This window comes from Chiroxiphia lanceolata, chromosome 5 (genome assembly GCF_009829145.1).
Source record: "Chiroxiphia lanceolata isolate bChiLan1 chromosome 5, bChiLan1.pri, whole genome shotgun sequence".
NCBI classification, from domain to species: Eukaryota; Metazoa; Chordata; class Aves; order Passeriformes; family Pipridae; genus Chiroxiphia; species Chiroxiphia lanceolata.
In genome coordinates, this window is record NC_045641.1 from 19379903 (window position 1) to 19397590 (window position 17688).

Sequence of the window (17688 nt, forward strand, 5' to 3'; positions counted from 1 at the left end):
TTCTTCTAATTTAATTCAAGACGCTGCTGGATCTACAAGTCATATTGTTCTTTTTTTAGCAAACAACGAAAAAGCAGCTTCTTCAATGAACATAGTTGCTGATCCCTTGACCGCTCACTCTTCAACCCTGATTCACCTCCACAGCCATCCTGAACACTGAATGAGGCTGAAAATAATGACTGTGATATCATTAAAGACTGTCAACATGTGCATACACATAAAAGAAATTAATTCAGATTGCTCAGAAAAATATAATTTTTACGTTTCTTAATCTTAGTTTACAATCTTTTGAAATAGCATAATTCTACTTGGCTATGTTTTGAAATAGCAGTTTAATATTGCAGGTTAGAAAAAATAAGAGACATCTCAAAAGATTTTTTAATTCAACAAAACATCTACTTGATGACCAAATATTGATAGTCACTTTCATCCTTGGTATGTCTGAAATAATTACATTCGTGAATCTGACTGCTACCATATGACAAAGAATATTTATTGGAAACAGACATTTCAGCAAAAACTGTCCTTTTGACTTCCATTCCTTGACACAGACATTTAGTGTTTGACCTCTCTGTTCTGTTCTTTCCAGTCTATTCTATTCTAAGATCCAGTTTTCATTTCTTTCTTCAATCTCACTATCCTTTCCAGTGACAGAAATTCATTGGGTGTGAGCTCATCAATGAGAAAAAATACTAGGAATTCTAAAATTCCAGTTAGGCCACTAACATGTTAATTCATAAAAACAGTATTTGTCCTAGTTTATATTTTCCCATGTATTATGTAGTCCCAGTCATTATGTCTTAGTATTTTTGCTCACCTTGCATGCAAAAGGAGTTCTTAAAAATTTTTATATTCCATAGACTACTTCTGTTTTCTCTGGAGTTCATATTCCTCGTTTCATTCTGTAGCTGTCATATAAATACTATTTATACTGCCTGGAGGAGAAATCAGATTCCAGTTCTCATTGCATTTTCCTTGGTTTATTTATTTCTTATATGTGTTGAAGCATTCGATAGTAGCTTTTATCTGCTCCAATTTGCAAACTTCCTGCAAAGGATTTGACAACAGTAACATGAATATCGTCCCTATAATTCTAGATCTTGTCCTAACCCTAGTGGATGTATCAGGTAGAGTCCATTAACCTAAATATATGATATTTCAATAAATGAAAATTTAAATAATACTAATTTAAAAGCAGTGTTTTTGAAAGCATGAGAATGATTTATGGTCATAACATTATGTTTCCAGCCTCAGTGAAGTGCACAAAGTTTAGAGTGATATCAGGTGTTCTACAGACAATGAAAGTTCCCTGGTCATTCAGATTCCATATTGGCACATTCTGTAGAAAACTACGTTTTTTTATTAAATAGATACCTTCAAAGGAAAAGAATTCCCCCAAACAACTAGACATATGGTTAAACTGATATATAAATAATCTCTCCCACATACGCTTCCATTCCCTTTTCTTACTTGCTGGATAGCAAACCCCTGTCCTGTCTTGTCAGGTGAGGTTACTGAAAGAAGACTAAAGTTGAACTTCTAAGACCATGATGGGACAACCGTTTTCTTTCTAGTCTCTTAAGTTCTTCCTTTGCTCTTTCATTACTTATGAATAAAACACAAGCAAGATCTGACATGTAAGAAAAAAATGAAGATATTACTCAAGACTTTGCTAAGGCTGACTGAGCCAGATTTCGAACTTCCAGGAAGCTCAGAAAATTCCTGGAATATTTTATGAGGGAGTTCCCCTGGTTTTCAAAGTCTGTTCTTCCTTGTTATAAGCAACACCAGAAGTGAAAAGTTATGAAACTTCTTTGGAAAGTGTCTCAATTTTTTCAATCACATTAGAAACAGGAAATTCTTCCAGACATCTCATCAAAGAGAACAGATAAATATCAGGGCTCACTGGATCATTTGAAGTTCATCCAATACTACTCTAAATTAAAGATTTTCTTCCTACTTCTTAAAGCCAAATGATGTCTGTAGAGAGGACAGGGAATCAACCGCCTGAGGTCTAATCTCATCTCTTTGATGTAATGCTGAGAAAGCTTTTCTGCAGGATAAAGACAATATTGGCATCACAGAAGTATTGTTATCCAGAGGTGAATGCCTACAACTGGTTTTCAGTTTCCCCTTCTTTTGCACCCAATCTGAAAACAAAGCATGTTATGACATCTAATGTTATTTCCAAAGCGTCAAATGCCATCTCTGTATGTAAAAGCTCACCTCAACAATCTGGTGGCCTTCTATGATAAAGTGACTGCAATAGTTACAAGGGAAGAATGACTGATGTCATCTACCTAGACTTCTATTAAGCCTTTGGCATGGTCCCACACAACTTCCCTATCTCCAAATGGAGACACACGGATTTGAAGAGTGGACTCTTTGTTGAATAAGGAATTGGCTGGATGGGCACAGACAGAGAGTTGTTGTCAATGACTCTATGTCCTGCTGGAGACCAGTGGAGTGGTGTTGCTTAGAGATCTTTGTTGGAGCTAGTGCTCTTTAACATCCTTATCAATGCCATAGAAAGTGAAATCAAGCCTGCGGATGACACAATGCTGAGCAATGCAGTTGACACAACAGAGGGGAGGCATACCATCCAGAGGGGACCTGCACAAGCTTGAAAAGTGGGCCCAGGAGAATTTCATGAAGTTCACCAAGTCCAAGTGCTTTTCTTCTCAATCAGATCTACAACAATTAACTGTGATTTATTTGATTTCTTGTATATTTTGATCCAGGAAATTCTGAACAGAATTACAGATATACCAGTTTTGATATATTAGTCTTGAACCCACAGTGCATTGGACCAGCGATATATGTTTTTAAACACATAGACCGATAGATTTTCTCGATCAACTGAAATGAGGGTGTCGAACACCAGCAGTATCAGGGCCTCTGCTTTTGTACATTGAAGATCAAATGCACGATAGTTGCTAAGTCCATGTGCATGTGGAGTAGCTATTTACTGAGGATTTTCTTCTGGACAGACTTTTGCCTGACCAAAACTGAGGCAAATTTTACACTTCCCACACAAACAAAATTTTGAGGTGGAGAAAGAAAACATATTCAGGGGAAAATGGACTAAAGAAGTCCTATCCATGGCATCCTCTCCAAAAATCCTTTGTCACTATTATTGGTTTCGAGAGTGACAGAAATTTACAGTAAGCATTTCAGTTTAAACTACTTGTACTCTTATTCTGGTATTTAAAGCAGCATAAAACAGCATGTTAAAATATGGAAAGACAGCATACCTCCATGACAGGAAAGTTCTGAGGGAATTTGGAGCCTTAACAGAACACAGAAAATAGTGACTGAGGAAAGAATGCAGTTTCACTCTGTGATGTAACTTAAAAATCATAAATGTGTTTCATGTAGAGAAGAATGCATGAATTCATCCTGATTTTCTGAATTAATTTATACCATTAACAGAGAGGCAGACATGCTCCTACAAAAGGATGGTGATGTGGGACTGGGAATACTTGCTGCATAACTGTGACTGAGCGGTGTTTTAACATCATTGCCACAAACATTGAGCCAGATGTATTCAAGGCCTCGCCTGTGGCTTGATGACACATACCGTTTTCACAACAATTGGTGGATTTGTGGTAACAATCAAAAGGCATTTAAAATGCTTGGAATGTGGTTTAGAAACCCGCCTTGGCATCCCGCTTTTCATGTCTTAGCATAAATGCCTCAACTGTTTTTATTGTTCTGCAACTGCTCATTTATTTTGAAAGAAAGAGCTTGGCCTGCAGTATTTGCATTCAACAATACTTGAAACAAGACGTTAAAGTATTTTTTAATTATGCCAGTGAAATATTTCATATGAATAATGCCAACAGCTGGGTCAGACCTTTTGGTTTTGAGTAAGAGTTTATTCCAGGTTTGTTAACTAAGGGGTTCTTTTTTTAGAGAAAGAGTTTCTGATAAATTGCCAGTTTGGAAATATACTACAGAACAGGAATGTCTTTTCAATTTACGTTGCAGTTGTACCACATTCTTTATGTATTTCTGATTTTTTGCCCTTATGACTCTATTTTATCATCATAATTGCTGCACAACTGATGAAACAGCACAGAACTACTTTCAATAAAATCAAGAAAAGAACAATGTTAATGTGAAACACATTTAGGAACAAATTACTTTATTTTGGTGGAACAAGACTGAAACAGACTTACAGATCTATGGACAGACAAGGAATTACTCCACAGGTTTAAAAGATAGATCCACCGATTGATGATTAGATCAATAGAGAGCAGAATGGAAAATCCATCTGTTACTGAACATCTTGTCTAATTTCAAAATTCAAGCACGACATTTTTAGCATTGAAAAAGCAACCCATAAGCTTTCTTTCCTCTGGGCTGCAATTTATTTGGCAATTAATGATTAAGAATAATTTTCTAGATCTTAGTAAGAAAGAAATCAGTCTAAGGATTGGTGAACCCTATCAATATGAAAGAGGAGTTTGCTTGACCTCAGAGAGAAGAAAAGTTTGGTTAAACAGCTAAACTTTAATCAAAAACTTCAGTCAATAATTTCTGTCACAAAAAAAAAAAGATAGGCAATTTTCATGCCTAAATATTTGAATTGTGATATACAGAGTTGGGATCATCAACTTTTATGAAATTATTAGCCAGTAAACTCATCTACTTTTAACTCAGAGGCCCAGTGTGGGGAGAACTACAATCAGTGTAGTTAATCACACTGCATCACTGAGATGTGGAGCCAGCTCTGTTGGCTTTGGAGTAATGGAGCCAGTCAGCCTGGGGACAGCCATAGAAGTTCCTGCCACCTAGTGCCAGCTCTGCCTCTCTTTCAAGAAAAAGTCTGCTTGTGTAACTGCTATTTTGCCCAGTATTATAAGGAAAAATCAAAACAAATACCCATTCAGACTACTACACTAGGCTTCAAAACATTGAGTTCAGCTCTTGCCCTCTGTTCGTATTAGTCTCCATAATAAAGGCAAGGGTTTCTGATGAGAAGGTGATCAGATGTGAATGGATCCAATTGCAACTGTTTCAGGAATCCTGTTTATGGCTTAGGCAGCCCCTAACAATCCACACCCCCAAATCTTCACTGACTTTATTTCTTGGTGTTATGATTAGATCAGGCCAGAATCATGGAAATATATGACACCTTTCCATATGTTGTTCTTGGCTTCTCAGTAAAAACCTGTGTTAGAATTATTGTTATTATCATTACTATTACTAACCTGAGAGTGTCTTTTGATATACTACTGGGAATTCTGCACTGACTGTATCTCTTTTAAAATCTGCGAGGTGGTTGGAACACATCCCAACAACTTCAGCAAACTCCAAAGACTATGTAGTCTGCAATTTCTATGTAGTCTGTTCTTTTACTCTTTAAAATGTAAGAAAATGCCTACTTTTTTCCTCATTACATCATTCATTTTACAGAGGAACTGTTTGCCTAGGTTTTTTTGCAGAAGACTCTGTGTCTCAAACCATTTTAATTCAGTAACTCATTCTTTTGGTTTGTTCTATGCCCAGATCGCTGGAGATTTTTGTTCACTTTGGGAGACAGTAGAACCAGTAGGACCAGTAACCTTAAAGTTCCCTCTTTCCATAATATTTATATTTGTTTTCCTTTAGATGGAATATTTCTTTCTAAAAGTGTCTTAGTCTTTTTGTCTGTTGGTGCAATGGCCGTGATTCTGTGCAGAAGATAATTTTTTAATTAAAAACTCTTGGACCAATTTCTGAGTCTGCAAAGTAGCACTGACTGTGATTTGACCAAAATAATTTATTTCAACTATCTCCTCAAATTTGAAGTTATTATGAACTCTTTCCATGAAGAACATGACCTTTGATAGTAAAAACTGAGAAAAATAACACCCAAACCTGTTTGTTATGTTTTTTTTAATTGTATCAGAAATATGGATGATTTCAGAAATAGGCACTATCATCACTACACCCATTGCTTCAGTACCCTTGTGACAGGAACAGAAAAGGAGAAAGTTCTGTCTGCATTCCTTCCTTCTTCTATGCTATCCCTATCTGGCATTTTTCCAGGGCATCAGCTTGGCTCCAGATATCTTTTAAGGGCATTATTGCACAAAGTGGAGGGAACTATCTGTAAAAATTATACACTAATGGAAAAGTCCATATGGACTAAATTCAATTTCTTCATAAGTGAAGTTATTAATAAAAAATTAGGGACATAAAGAAGTTGTAGATTGAAGATATAACAAATATTGTCCTGTGTAGCCTGGAAATCAAATCAAGAACATTTTTAACTATCTGAAATAACTAGAAGCATGGGGAAAACAAATTACAAAAGAAGTATCTTTGAAACAGGAAAGTAGTAATTTCTTGGTTTACCATACCATCCATGCTAAAATCGCAAAGCATCATGTAGTGAACAACCAAACAGTGTCCACGCAGGCAAATCAGTAAGACAAAATCATACTGACAGTAGAAAATGTTATCAAAATATATCTTTTAGTTCCTTCTACTGTATTCTACTTCCTAGACATGCTATTTTCTTAAAAGAAGATGTGATGTGAAAGCCTTCAGATTACCTACCTCAAGGATTTTATGTTTTGAGAGTGCTGCAGATAATTTTAGTCATTTTGAGACTGTGATGGCTTACAGTTGCCTCAGACTTCTTTTCTCATAGTGTAGAAAGAAGTGTGAGACAATTTCCTCCTTTTTCTTCTGATCAGCTCATAGATATGAATGCTTTTATTTTAATTATAAAAACCTTTCTTGTTGAAGAATTGGGATCCTTGTTCTTGGAAATTAAAATCTTTCTCTTATAGTCAGTTCAAAGCTGACTCTTTCATTGCACAGAAATGAACTGAATTTAAATGTCTCTTATTCCTCTGTCATTTTGACTGTACTTTGTGTGGTACTGTTAGAGCACTAGGTTTAATGTGTCATTGTAATTGACCAAAAGAATCGCATACCTCAGCTGGTTAAAAACTGGAGTAACCTTTCTGTAATTTCTGACATTGGGCTTTTTCTAGGGAATCACCAGTGATGGTGTCTGCTTAGTAACTGTTTTATTCTTCTCAGACCAGCTTAGAATGTACTTACCTGGCAGGGGAGACACCAGGATCAGACAGGTGATTTTACCATAAATATGGTGGAAAATGGTAGCAATCAATGATTTGTCTTCCACATATCGTTCAATATCGGCTTTGTTCCTCAAAATGCCTAATCTTTTTAAGAACATCGTATTCATATTTATGCAAATAATTATCAGTCCGGATGACAAGATAATCAAAGTTGTATATTAATGCATTTTTTCCTCTGACTCTAATTAAAGCCCACCATTTCAGAAAAATAGTTCAAGATACTAGATCCAACCACTACAGCACTTCATAGGAGTTGGAACAAGGTTGTCTCTTCTGAAAATCATATCCTTCATTTATTTCTAATTTATTGGTCATATCTCTTAACGTAAATTTAAGTGTCAATTTATGTAAGTTTTCCTTGAAAATTTAGAACTATCTGGAGGTTTAGGGAACCCTTGAGAATGGCTCTTACTGAAGCTTGAGTTAGCACTGTTCTGGCAATGGCTTTATAGGGAAAGACAGTTCAAAGTCAGTTGCAACAGCATAACAGAGTTAGATCCTCCTTGTATTTCACTCCAAATGCTGAAAAAAAAAATAAATCTAATATTCCAACAAGAAGTGAGAAATTACACTTTGACTTGATATTAGGCAGAGAAAGACAACAGTGCATTTGATATAAAATCCTTGTTAGTTTTAAACTGTGATTAATATCAACCTACATAACAGTTGATGTGTCTTTCTTTCCTGCCTCATCTTTGATAAGTACAGACACGCTGTCTAGTGCTGCCGGAAATGACTCATTTAACAAGATCGTTCTTGTTTACTGTCCCTTGCCAAGGATCTAGTTAGGTTTCGGCTAATTACTTACATTAATATTATGTAGGGATTCTGAAATCATAACTTCATCACACAGTGACTACAACTCAGTGTCTATCAAGCTGCTGGACTAAGTTCAGATGTAAGGAGACTTACCCCAGATTCCATAATCTGCAATCACTTCTTGATTCACTTGTCTGCCAAATGCATTTGGTTCTAATTTCATTTACCAGAAGTATTTTCTGCTTCTAGAAACAGCTGTCGCGGTATCAATTCATAATACTTTTCAAAGTTACAAATGAGTTTACAAATGTTGAATATTAAAAGAAGAAGAAGGATATGATGTACTTTCTTATTAAAAAACTGAAAATTATTTACAGAAAATTAACCTGTCATTTTATTGCTGATAAAATCAAAGGCTCTCTCTTTGTGACAAGATTCTGGAATTGTCCCTGAAACATGTATTTTAATGCTAACTGTGAAGTCTAACGTCTTGTTTAGAATATTTTTAAAAGAAATCTGCTAAACCATATCTCCTTTATAAAGAGATCGATGAATGATTAATTACTGTGTCTGTCCATACAAAATCAACTGAATGTAAAATCCAACAATACATAAGGCAGTCTGTCATGTGTAGTGTTCTGAAAGGTATTTTCCACTCTCAGTATCTCCATGTGAATCAACAAAACAAGAGCACTTACAGTGAAAGGATGTGAAAGATTAAGATTTATTCAAGTGTGTGGGCACAGTGCAATGGCCACATAGTACAGCATACTGACTGTTGTGTGAAAAATGTAGCATCATACCTTCATGTAGTTCAAGCAGAAAGATTCTACAACTGGTTTGTCATGCTAACATGACAGGGCAACACCTTAAGCAACCCTGCATTATTGTCCTCCCTGACTCACAGTCATTCACTTACCATTTTGCAACATCTGGTATGTCCTACTATCATTTGATTTACAATGAGGATATGAAGTTCACATGCTTTTTGAGTCCCTATAGCTCTTAGTAAAAAGATTTGAGTGCCATAAAACAATCTAAGAGCTTCAGGTTTAGCTGGAGTGGAACTTGCAAAGTCAAAAAACAGGGGATATCAGTGTTTGCAAACCTGAATATGGAGCTCAGGTCATTGATCTTCAACTGAAAAGACTGGACTGAGACATGAATTAATCAACTAAATTTCAACCAGTGCTATTCTGATCCACTAACCAGCCCAGAGAGACCAGAGACAACCTTTGAGCTTCCCTTCCCCTGAGCTAAGATTGCTATACAATGTGCTTGAAGGACAGTACAAAAAAAATCACTTCAAGTTTCTTTCTTTGTCTTTAGGGACAATTGACACTTTTGCCTCTGACTGTCAAAAGCTGGGCAACACCCATATTGTAGTGAAGAATTCCTCTCCCATTCTTGCTAACTAGATCATTCTTTAAAATAGAAAATAAGTCCCTATATGATCAGCTAGTAGTTTCTCAGCCAGAAAACTTTTTCTTATAGGAGAGAGGTTATAGCTTCTTCAAACACCTCTTATTTGTGAATTATTTTGTATCCAGTGCAAATAGTAAAATCATTGTTAGTAGTGGGTTCACAGAAGTACAGCTGCTTCAGATCCAATATGTGCTATATAAAAAAAAACTTCTTTCATATGGTGAGCCTAACTTAGTCACTGTAGGTACATAAATTTCAGCTCAGGTTGAAGCATTTCTTGGTAGTATGGCAGTGTGGTGGGGCCCACAGAAAGCTTAAAAGTGATTTTGTTTACTGCTAGAATAGGAAGAAATCAATATTAAATTAAATACCAAAACTCTTTTTTAGGAAATCATAAAATGCATCATTTTGGGTTTTTAACCTCCGGAAAATAAACCAGAATTGGAGTGTTATGGCATTACTTGAATTATACTGATAGCTTCAACTCTTCAAATGTCTAGTTTTCTTGATTTTTAGTATTTCTTAAGTCTGAGAATTAAGGTTTTTTTACCAAGAGTTTTTTATATTATCATTTGTCTGTATACACTACAGAATACAATGTAGGCTAAGGATCCTGATGCTTTTGCTTTTGGTTTAACCTAATACTGGATAATTGAAGACTGTCTAAAACTAGGTGTAGGTTATAGATAAGTATTCATTTTACCAATAAAATCCTAAACCAGTTTCACACTATTGTATGATTTGCTTTATTGGCTCTTTTTCATGACTGCCATTCAACCGGGAAATGTCTTGGACTTGTGGCCTGCATCATGTTCTCAGGGCACAATGTGAAAAGAAATGTCTAACGCAAGCATCAAAGCTCCTTTTCCATTGCTAAGTCTTGAAACTTAATAAGAAAAATGGAAGGAGTGTGATCTAACTCCAGTCCCACTCTCACACTTCCTCACTTTTCACCGTGCTCCATAGACTACTAAACCACAGTCATGAACTTAAAGCCTGTCAGTTTTCAGACTTAAAATTATTTCAGATCTGGTTCATAATCTTCTACAAAGACTCTTAAATTCAGAAACATTTAGCAACTCCTGCACACTCAAAATCCTGGAAAATGTGCGTGTAATGAGCAACTCTTGAAAACATGTTGGCTTCTATTGGAAGTGCCACGAAGGAGTTGCAAAAATTGTTCCTATACGGGAAGTCATTATTCTGTGCAGTGTTCTAAATAAAAAAAAAATAAATTGATATAGCTAGAAACCTAAACCCGATAAGTGGTGTCTTCCTCTGTGAATATATTCTCCAGATCTCAGAGATAAGAAATATTTATAAATTTAAAAAAATTTTATTTCAGTCAGAAATTTATTTTCTCTTGGCTAATTTCACCTTATGCTTAAATACTTAGAGAATCTAAAATTTACCAAAATTATCAAGTTCAAACAGTTGAAGATCTGGTATTAAGATGACAAAATTCATATTTGGTTGATTCAAAAGGAATATAGAAACAAGCACTTATGCAACTAATGCAACTTATGCAACTTATGCTACTAACCCAACTAATGAGCAACAGTGGAAAAAACCATTTTTCTCCTTCCAAAGGGGTGTAAGTATGTAGTTTCATTTACTAGACTATATGTTTCTTAAAAAAAAAAATAAAATGTGTACATTTCAACATATCATTACAGCTTTTGAAATTGGAGTCACATCTGTTCTGGTGTATTTGAAGAAAACTAAAATTAAGGAAAAGTAACCTTCTGTGTAAATCTGAAAAAGAACATTTATTTTCATTTTTTTCTGGTGAAAATGCAGAGACAGTACTTAAATCTAATCTGATAATATAAAGAAAGGTCTAGAGATATAAGTATAAAGCACTGAAAGTTGCAGCAACTCTATGCACATTTCTTCCCTTGTCTCATAATAAGTAATTTCCTTTGAAAAAAGCATATGAAGTGAGTTTCATAGTTTCAAATTTCAAGGACTTTCTCATCAGCATCTTTAATATTCGTCCTACCTTCCTATTTTAATTCCATAAATATTATCAAATTGTTGTATTTTCATTGGATGCAGGCACTTGAAATATTTACTATTAATATCAGAATATTTGTTACAGCTTCAGCAATTTATTTCAACTTTTTCTAACTGTGGGTTTTTTCTTAATAAAATATAATAAAATCAGATTCAGCTGTGAATTAATGTTTCAGTAAAGAAAACCCATAGACAGTTTAAAGCAATTTCCAAGAGATACTGTGAAGAAACTTTCCAAAAAAGAGAAAGAAAACTGTCAATCCTACCCATCAAAATGAATTTTATTTTTTTTTTTTGGGGGGGGGGGATGTGTCTTTTACCTGAAACCAGAGAATATAATCATATAATGGACTGGGTTGGAAGGGACTTTAAAGATTGTCCATTTCCAATGCTCCTGCCATGGGGAGGGACACAACTTTTGTTAGACCAGGTTACTCAGAGTTCCATCCAGCCTGGCCTTAAACAATTTCAGGGGTGGGGCATACACAACTTCTCTGGGCAACCTGTTCCAGTGCCTCACCACCACCACAGTGAAAAAATCTTTTCTAATATCTAATGTAAATCTACTCTCAATTTGAAGTCATTCCCCCTTGTCCCGTCACTACACACTTTTGTAAAAAGTCCCTCTCCATCTTTCTTGCAGGCCTCTTCAGGTACACGAAAGATGCAATTAGATCAGCCTTCTCTTTTCCAGGCTGAACAATCCCAAATGAAGCAAAAATTTAGTTTGTGGCACTAAAAGTTGTTCAACTAAGCTTATTATTATTTTCTTTACAGATCATAGTTAAGTAATATATATATTCTAATTTTAAATTTGAAAGGTTAATAACGTTAAAATGAGATCTCTTCTCTTTGCTCCACTCATGTGAAACAACATAACATTTTTGGTTATTAACCACATTAACCAGTTTGGAAGTAAGTGAATTTAGTTCCTAATCAGAAATTCTAAGTATCTAGCAATAACAGGATACCAATAGATGATTAGTGGTCTGCCAGATACTCAGGTAAGTGAAAGCAGAAGAGATATATTATTACAAATTACCACTGCCAACATGTGCTTAACATCTATCTATACCTTTTTTTTTCTTGTATCCTTGATATTGCTTTTGAGAAACTCTTAGGTAGTACCTTTTTGTAGAATGAAAAGTTGCTGCGGAATCCATTATCTGGCTAGACTAAAGAACACTTAGGTCAATTGTACCAGTAAAAGTCCTTCAAGACAGTTTAACTTTTTCAAAAGAGCAGTCGAGTTTCAAAAGGTTTAAGCAGCCTTACAACCAAGGAAATGTGTACATTTTCAAGATCAGATGTTACAGACCATTAGTCCATGATGTGAATTCTGGCCTTTCAGGTATTTTGAGAAAATCTGTTATTTCATTAAAGTTCTGAAAGAGTTCTACTGTTTGTTCTCTGTGACTTCCTATCATCAAAAAGTCATAAGGGACTTCAATAAAAAGAGTTAATGTGTGTGTATAACTGCTCTTTGGGATTAAAAGACCTAATGGGCTCAAGAGACATTGACCTATAGGCTAAAAAAACCTGCTGACATAATAGACCTAAAGAAATTCATTTACTCAGATATCTACATGAATTGGAGTGTCTCTGTAGATTTTCATGCTGAGATATTCATAAAGAGATTTATCATATTATCCAGGGCAGCAATCCAATCCTAGATGTCTCTAAGGACAGTGGAGACTCTAAACAGCAAAAGATCCACTTTGGTCCCTTCAGTCAATTTTCATGCACTTCTTTGAGGATTTAGTTAGAATACATTTATTCTCTATCTACCTACACAACTCACAAACAAAACCAAAAACGTGCAGCTGCCGTTCCAGATCGCTTTTGCATCTGGGCAACATGAATTGAAAAGAACATAAATTACCCGCAAAGAGTTTACTAAAGTTTTGGAAGTAAGGATAAAATATGACATGCCAATGAAGAAAGAAGGAATACCAACAAGAAAAATAAAAAATAAAAAGGTGATAGAAGCTCATGGTAATAAGGTTGCTCGTGTTTCTTTTTTGTCAGTTGTTATATATATTATAATATCTATTACAGTTATATTAATTTAATTTTTTACCATCTCTGTTCTAAAGCATCTTTACAATACATCTTCTAAGGAATCACAAAAACAGAATCTTGGTCTATAATACCCAATCAATAAAATTTTGTAGGAAATGGAACCCATTCTCCATCTTGATCTCCTCATTTGTGGTATGATCCACCTTTCCATGGTGGATTTGGCAAAGTTCACATAAATTTAAACACCACAAAAGTCTGGAATTTACAAAATGTTACAGGAACAAATAGATGCAAATAGCTAGTAAATAGCACACCAAAAATGTCAAACAAAGCATTTTCAGAAAAAAGGAAAGGAAACCTAGAAATGTTTCTGCAAATTATATATTTTTGTCTTATATTAGCCTACATATTCTTTTCAAAAAGATTTTTTATACATCATTTGGAAGTTTAAGTTCTCTATCTTGCCTTTAATTTCAGATTATAGAATTCATACATTATTCAGTTACATCTACAATACTTCTGAAAGAACTAAGAAATACCCATGAACAACAAAAAGATATTAAAGTATAAGCAATTGCCAAAAATGTCATGCACTTGCCACAGCTATTTGTATTCTAAGCAACTGAAAATGATAGTATTCTAAAGGTTTTGGATTACCCTCTTTCAATCATTGATTTAAAGGGTCTTTGGATTAGACTGTTAAACATTACTGTATAAAAAGTGCATCAAATTCTATTTTTTAAGTTATTTGAATAAGTAAAGTTAGAAATTACTTTCAGATGGTGAAGCAAATGTAATACAACTAATGTTGTCCATGGATGCACCTTTTTTTTTGGCTAATTCTTTCTAAATGCCACTTGATGCTATGGAGTGCTAGGTATTGGTAACATATGAATGACAGATTTTCAAAGGGTTTTCAATACTTATTTTTCATTCCTTTTGAAATTCGAACATTTAAATAATGTTTTAATTTTAAGCTATTTCATGCATGGGAAAACATAAATGTTGAGAAACAGATATCAAGGCATGGTTTGTAGGGTTGTCAGGCTCCTAGCTGTTTCATTTACAGTGCCTAACACTTTCTTTTTTTTCAAGGTGTACATTTCAGCTATGCAAGTGAGAGAGGTTAAAAGTCACTCATATTTTACTGTATAACTTAATGGGCAAAAGAATTGGATATAAATGAGTGTTTTGAAATTGGAAAAAAAGGAGTAGTGAATCAATTTAAGGAGACATTTAAAACAAATTTGAGAATGGAAAAAAATCTTTATGGTAAAAAAAATAAGTTTACAGAAATAGGAAAAAACAACCTGCACGAATTAAAAAACAAACAAACAAAAGGTAAGAATGGTAATTAATGCATCATTATGAAACTGTGGGAAATAAAAGTTTAGTTTTATACAATTATATACCAGAAATTAGAGATGGAACAATAATGAAATTATAACACTTTAAAGTTTATGATCTTGATAAGTAGATATAAAGTGTGCCCAGAAAAAAAAGAATGTGATAAATTATTACATATCTTCTATGATGTACTGGAGGAACAGACTTCATAGGCATATCAGAACAGACTGAAAAGCAAAAACCCACTAGAGGAAAAGACCATCACTGGAACTAATATATAACACGTAATCTTTTTTAAAAGGAGAAAAATTAATGAAACCATATATGAAGTGTAAGTAGAACTCTGTAAGTAAAATAAAATATACCTTCATGTTTAATTAAAGGAAGAGAAGACCAGAATAATAGCAGAATTTCATGTTCAAGGCAATAGTGAGAGACATATACAGAAATCACAGATCTCTCAAGCTACTAAGAATTAATATGTGTTAGATAATATTAAATTGTCCTGACCAGGACACTCTTGGAACTTCTAAAGAAATGTTAAGTTTGCATTATAGAACATCCTTGATAATCTCAGATCATTCTCGATAGAAACCTAGATGAAAAGAGTTCCAATGACTATTATCTAATAAAACAAAGCAAAAGAGAACAGCCAAGACACACACACGTTAAACTCTTCAAAGTCAGATGCAGTCTCAGTCATTACAATTTCCATTATTTGCAGCAGAATCAAAATGTTGAAACTAACAGTTCATTAAAATTTTCTTCATCAAAAAAGAACAAAGACAAGTACTTTATAAGACTGTGATGGAAGATTAGTAAATGTTTACTAGAAGCATAAACCTTGCTCTTTGGGAAAGAACTCTCAGGTTGAGAAAGATCACAGTGAAAAACCTCTTAAATTACTAACAGAACTTTTTTTTTTTAAAATTTTAAACATACCTTTATTTTCAGGAAAAAAAGTTCTGAGAGAAGAAGCCATTTAATATGAATTTCCACAAATCAGAAACACAGACACATTTGAAGAACAGCCGTGAGAATCCCCACCTATTGCTCACTTGAAAGGGAAATAAAAAGAAGATACCTAGAAAGGGAGAGATCTTGAAACATCTCTTCATTTAATGCAGGATTCTATGAGAGATACGAAAGGATGAAAGAGAATATAAAACGGGCAGAAGCAGAAAATTGTCCCACCTGAGGAAAAGCATTTTTATGATTTTGTCTGATTTTCCTACTAAAAGTATCATTGTCTATACTGGAATATTTTATTAAATAGTTTTGAAATTGAATTTGATTTCTTAAATATTTTGTTATATAAGAGCAATTTTGCATGTCATGACTTTCAATAATTAAAAAATAAAAAATAACAGAAAATAACCTGGAATCAAAAGATTATATTGTTTTCTCTGATTAATGATGAGGTCTTTGAAAGAATTCTTCAATTTCTTAATGCTATGAGTCCCACAGTATTCTAAAGTAGAATAATTTCTGGAAAAAAACCCAAACTCTATGAAATAAAAGCATACACTAAAAGAAAACAGAATCTTATGCCAAACGTGCTAACACAGTCCTCCTATACATTACTCTAGAACCACTCATTCTCATAAGTAGCGTTTAAACTCTGCAAATAGCAGTGGTCATATATGCATTAGAACAGAGGTGTCCTGTCAATGGCTTACAGGGAAAAAGTTTGATCTTCTGATGCTGTTCACTGTCACAAGATGTGGAAAAAGTACATTTAGGCACTCATTCAGTTAAACAAAGTACGATGTTTCCAAGAGGACACTGCATCCTCAGTTCAGTGGAAGATGACAGAAACGTGGGAAACGCTGTACTACCATTTATTTAACGTATTTTCACATGGGAAATATTTTTCATGTGTACTAAATACATGAATATGGTTAGCATAAGGAATAGTGTAGTAAAAATTAAGATGTCGGATGTGATCTTTGAATATATGAACTGATGAATCTCCAGTGAACCTGAGTTTCCTCTGCGTTTGCCCAACTGTGGCATGCTGATCAGTGGCCAGAGCAGAAGAAGGACAGATAATGATGAAATGTACACATTTAACAGGACAATTACCCATTTGAATAACTTATCCATCCTTCTAATGGTTTCACTGAAGGTTTTAAGTTCCACATGGTTTTCTTGTTCAATATGCAATATAGTTCAAATTAAAATTAGCTCAGAAAGCACTATGTTATCTTGTGTTAAAAAAAAGAGAGTGAAATAAAGCTTGCAATGATGTTTAACCATTTATGTTTTGTTCTTAAAAACAGGACAAATATAAAGATGAAAAGGAAATCTCTGAGTTATAATTTCTGCATATGGTACCATTTCTTCCTAGGAAAGGTTGGGTGATTAACACAGCCCGGTTAAGGGAAACGGGGAAGTCCACTCAAAGGTCCAAGACAGGTTGTAGGTTGAAGCAGAGTGAATACTTTATTAAGATTATTCCCCCTTTTATAGAGGAGTTTGAAGAACCCTCTGGAGTATTACAAACAAAAGGAGGAGTTTGCTACAGGAAGGATTGCAATTGGATACAAGACTAAAGGGCAGGGATTACAACTGAATATGGATAAGAAAGGAGGAGCAATACCCTTGTCAGGGAACCAACCATCGTAAAAGGGGTAAAATAGGGGGTAGGATTTTACCATACAACATGACAAGTTTAATTCAACATTAAACTCTAGTTCAATTCATTAAATCCTTCGTTAATAAGTCAAGTCCATAGTCTTAAACAAAGTCTTCTTCCTCTGGCGATTCTTTTAATGGTGTGATCCATCTCCGGTATGCCTCTTTTTCATGTTCCTCATCTCCCACAGGTGATGTGCTGCTTTTTTCAAATGTAGGCTTCTCTTCAACTGTAGAATCTTCTTACACATTGATCTTTTTTGTTTGTTGGCAGCATGTAATATAATTGCCTTGTTTCTCATACGAACTTTGTTTTTCCTGATCTTGGATTTTACATAAATTCCTCTGGACCTAATAAAGCTTTATTTGAGTGGGTTAT

At 34.4% G+C, this 17688-nt stretch overlaps 1 long non-coding RNA gene across 1 annotated transcript; it reads right to left on the reverse strand.

Moving 5' to 3' along the window:
• Positions 1–973: 973 nt before the first annotated feature.
• Positions 974–2397, reverse strand: LOC116786562. Its single transcript, XR_004356994.1, has 3 exons — positions 2227–2397; positions 1471–1630; positions 974–1047 (listed from the first exon to the last, which is right to left on the reverse strand). It is a non-coding gene; the product is annotated as an uncharacterized LOC116786562 (long non-coding RNA).
• Positions 2398–17688: the final 15291 nt, after the last annotated feature.